Source organism: Molossus molossus, unplaced genomic scaffold, assembly GCF_014108415.1.
Source record: "Molossus molossus isolate mMolMol1 unplaced genomic scaffold, mMolMol1.p scaffold_m16_p_2, whole genome shotgun sequence".
In the NCBI taxonomy this organism is placed as follows: domain Eukaryota; kingdom Metazoa; phylum Chordata; class Mammalia; order Chiroptera; family Molossidae; genus Molossus; species Molossus molossus.
This window is the reverse complement of record NW_023425355.1, coordinates 90,908,689-90,913,433: the sequence shown is the minus strand read 5'-3', so window position 1 is coordinate 90,913,433 and position 4,745 is coordinate 90,908,689.

Here is a 4,745-nt window from a genome sequence, read left to right as displayed (position 1 = left end):
GGAATAAAGCTCAGCTTTCATTCTCCTGAGAGTGGCTCTAGCTTCTTTGCAAGGGTGCACAGAAGCCTAGACACAGGCCAGTCCTGGCCCCCTCCCACTGCCCTGGCATCTAGGGCCCTGGCTAAACCCCTACCTCCTGACTCCAGGAGGCTCCGTCTGCACTTGCCTCTTCTGCTTTCCTGGGTTCAGATTAATACCGGGTGAAGGGTGTGGTAGCACCCCCAGAAGAAGGCCTGGTGAACTTGACCCAGTCCACACCAGGAATAGACGCTGTCCCCGGAAAGGAAAGGCCATGTCCAGGCTGTAGGATATAAGGTGCTGGGTGAGAGGACCGGATAGTCAGGTTTGAAATCACAGCAGACCCTGGCCATCTCCTAGACTTAAATGCACCACCATTCACCAGATAAGGGATTGTCACAAGGGGCAGATTGTAGGTCTCAAGTCCCTTTAGGAGACAGGTGAAGTATTCAGCGAACTGCCTGTTTGCCCCACTCCCACCTGACTAGGTGTCCCTGTCTGTCCTGCCCTCCCTGAGCATGCGTTGCCATGGCTCCCCTCTTGCCCTCAATGCACTGGAGCAATCTCAGCCCCTCACTTAACTGCCTCCTCCTCTGCATCCCTATCCGTTACCTCCCGCATCCCACCCAAGTATCTCCCACTCTAAAAATTAAACCAAGCCCTGGCCAGTTTGTCTCAGCAGTTAGAGCGTTGGCCCATGGACCAAAGGGTAGTGGGTTCAGTTCTCGGTCAAGGGCATGTACGTGAGTTGCAGGTTCAATCCCTGGCTCCAGTTGGAGTCATGCAGGAGGCAACCAATCGATGTCTCTCTCTCTCCCTCTCTCCCTTCCACTCTATCTAAAAAAAAAGTGGGGGAGGGTTGGTTTAACAACAAAAAAAATCTGCCCTGGCCGGTTTGGCTCAGCGGTTAAGGCGTCGCCTGCAGTCCTGAGAGACCCGGGTTCGGTTCCCGCTAAGGGCACATACCTCAGTTGCAGTTTGTCCCCGGCCCTGGTTGGTTGTGCGGGTGGCAGCCACTCGATGTGTCCCTTTCACGTCGATGTTTCTCTCTCTCTCTCCCTCACACTCTATATGAACAAAAAATGGAAAAATGTCCTCGGGTGAGGATAAAAGAAAAAAAAAAATCTAAACCAAATCTCAATGCCCGGCGTCAAATCCTCTGCCATGGGCAGCAGGCAGACTCCTTTCCCACTGGAGGGGAAGGGCCCTAAAGCCAGACAAGAATCAGCTTTCAGGCCTCTTCCCCAAATGGGCAGCTATAGGCATCCTGGCCATGCTCCTCCTGGAAGCACTTTGTGGACCAGGATGAGTCCAGAGACCAGGGCACAGTTGCTCTTATCCCAGGATAAAGAGCATGAGCTCAGGGAGGAAGAGGGAAAGAACCAGGCAGTGGTCAGTAGCCAGATCCCCAAGCCACTGATGTGGTTCCTGCCCTCCCAACTCTATACCTCCACAGCAAGTGGTGAACAAACAGGAACAAAAGAGCAAAGTGGCACTGGATCCTCATTGTTACTGCTCCTGGGGCTAGACTTCCGCCCTAGGATCTGGGTGGCCAGTCTCAGGAATTACTTTGGCCCCAGGGAAAAGTGGACACGACTGAAAAAGTCAGGCCCTGTCCCCAGGCTACCAGTTCTCTCTCTCACTGTCATCAAGGCTGGGGATGGAGGGAGGCAGATGCACTCTGGAGTCTTCTATGAGCTGTCCAGCTGGAGAGGGGACAGGACGAGGCAGGACCAGGTCCAGAGAGGTCCAGCACCAGTGGGAGAATAGAGAACCTCCCGGGGCACCCTTCTCCCTGTGCCCACTGGACACCCAGGACTCTGCACACACAGGACACACCTCCCTTCCCTGAAACACCCAGAGCCTCCTGCCTCCTCCCTGGGCTGGCCCCTCCAAGAGGAGACAGTCCTGCCCCCATACTCTCCCAACTGCCTGCCTGGTGGGACCCCCACGGAGACAGCCCCAGAGCTGAGCCCAGCTAAACAGGAGTCCCTGACCCCTCCCAGAGGCCACATTACACCCAGGCAGCTGTGATACATGTGGAGTAGCAATGACAGAAAATGCCCAAATGGGGGGAAACAGACCACTGCAGACCACCCTGGACAGAGGTCACAGGACAGATCAGGCCCGAGCCTGAGACCCGCCGAGGCACGGGGAACAAGGGAGTGAGAATGGGGCACTGTCCCCGTGAGGAGCTCCAGTGGAGGACCAGCAGCTGGCACCAGGAAAAAGAACACCCACCAGGATCCCATGCTGCTGGGGACAAATGGCATGGGGCCCAGCCGGTCCACTGAGCAAATCCCAGAGGACATCCTGGGTGCTAGGAGGACACAGGGAGGTGCAAGGCCCAAGCCATTAGTCAGGGTGACACACTGGGTGTTGAAGCCTGGACACCGCCCAGATCCAACGGGGTGGTGACCCAGGTTTACCAGGCCCACCAGGCCCCACGCCTGAGACCTGCTCACCACTAGGTGCCAGAAGAGGAGAGGTCCTTGCCACAGGCCTTCCCAGGCTCACCCATCAGGGGAGAAGATGGCTGGTCAACCTATTGGGAGCACATGACCCCACTCCCCGCAGGTCCTGTCTGCCCTGAGTCAAGGCAGGGCAGGGCAGGGCAAGGCAGAGCAAGGACTGAGCTGACCCCTACCCCACAGTCAGCCTCCACCCCTGCCCCAGCCACACTTCTGCACCTGACCCTCCCTGCTGCCTATCTCCACAGGAGGCTGGGAGGGACCCAGGTGGAGCAAGGAGCACCAGGCCCTCAGGGTAGGGCTGGCACCACAACCTCTCCCAGCAGTGAGGGAGTCCCAGCATGTCAACAAGGGGAACATTAGTCTGGGGATCCCAGGGGCTCCCAAAGGGCCCCCCAGCATGGGCAGCCTCACCCCACTGCAGGGCATGGGGCCATGGTGCTCCAGGACAGTCCCCTGGGAACCTGGATGGAACCAGCGGCTGAGGAGGGGCAGCCATCAAATCAGGGTCAGCGAGCATGCGGGTGCTGGGTGCCAGCCCCGGGACCTTCGTGTGCACCTAGCGATCTAAGGCTCAGAGTAGTCTCATCCCATTGCAGGGCCCCAAGCCCATCCCAGCTGCAGACAGGTCCCCAGAAGGCAGGGACAGTCATGTACGCTAGACTCCTCCTCAGGCCCAAGGCATCTCCAGGGAGGGCATTCCTGGTAGGAGGACACTGTGCTGCTTGGAGGTCAGGCTGGTTTCGGCCACCTCCGTGACCCACCAGGGGTGTCAGGGCAGGTGTCCATGAGCCCAACGAGGCTGCAGCCAGGGGACAGGGCTGAGGAAATCACTGAGCAGTGTGGCGGGGGGGGGGGGGTAGAGGCTGCCCTTGGGTCAGCACAACTACTGAAGACTGGCTGGGCACAGACATCCCATGCTCCCTGGTAAGGACCCAGGTCCTCGGGCAGAGAGGGTGAAGGCCACAGAACGTAGATGGGGACAGGGTGTGGCTGGTGCTGTGACTCTGCCCATCCTCAGAGCAGGCCACTAGGAGGAGCTCCCCCAGGAAAGGGTGCCTGCCCTGCAGCTGGGTGAGGGAGGACCCAGTGCCTGTCCAGCCCTCCACAGCCTTGGTGGGCAGGCAGCCCCCAAGGGAAGACTACAGGGCAGGTGGGCCCTCCTCACTGTTCCCAGGGCTGAGGGATGGGAAGGTGGCTCAGCTCGGGCATAGGCTGGAGAACGATGAGATCAGTGATGAGGTGGCCCAGGAGTGAGGGGCTGCACTGGGCCTGAGCATCTCCAGGGGAGCCCCGGGACCCTGTGTCGCAACACCCTGGCTGATCGTCTCCAGGAGTCACGGCCAGGATCCCTGAGGCAAGGCCAGCAAGCATCACCTTGGTCTCCGCTTCTGCTCCTGGGAGACAGAGAGCCCGGCTCCTGTGAAACTCGCCGTCCTTGGGTTCAAGAAACACACAGCAGTCTCGGATATTGCCAGGAGCTGTCACCAAGGGCCTCCGTGTTGCCCAGCAGCAAGAGCCAACAAGAAAGCACTCACCGCCCACAGACCCTGTGTGACAAATTCAGAGCTACCAAGCGCGTCATCGGGAAATCACCTCTGAGCCCCAGCCAGAACCATGGGGCGGGCATGTCTCCAGGGAAACGAAATGCAAAGGGCCTCCTTCAGCCACAGTGGGAGCTCCTTCCTGAACAACTGGATGCTCAGCTGCCCCTCCCCAAGCTGGTACCTGGCTCCATCACCCCCAGCCACCAGGACGCAGGCCAGAGCTACCTGATACCCTCATTAAGAAAAGGGGCTTGTCAGCCTGCACCTCCACAGTGTGGCCTGCAGCTCTCCATGCCCTGCCCCCACCCACCAAGGTTGCATGGTGGAAGGCTGGAGGGTACAGCAGGGGGGAGAGGAGGGATCTTGACTGTGTGCAGGGAGAAGTCACCCCTGCCTTAGGCAGGGCTTCTGCCCCGCCCCTGCCCCTAAGGACTGAGGAGTGGAGGCAAGACTGTGCCATGGGTGAGGACATTGGAGGTCAGGGACATCCTGAGGCCCAGCCTGGGTGGGGACTGACAGGTTGATGGCAAGGGCTGCAGTGATGAGAAAGAGCTTCCTGCCCTGTGCCTGAAGCTGCTCAACTGGCTGGGACTGCCACCAGGGCTGTAAATGTCCCTGCAAAGGGCAGATAGCACACACCGTGGGCACACCTGGGCTCTAAGGCACATTTTTGTCCATTTCTGTGGCTTTTGTGTGTTGTTTTTCTTTT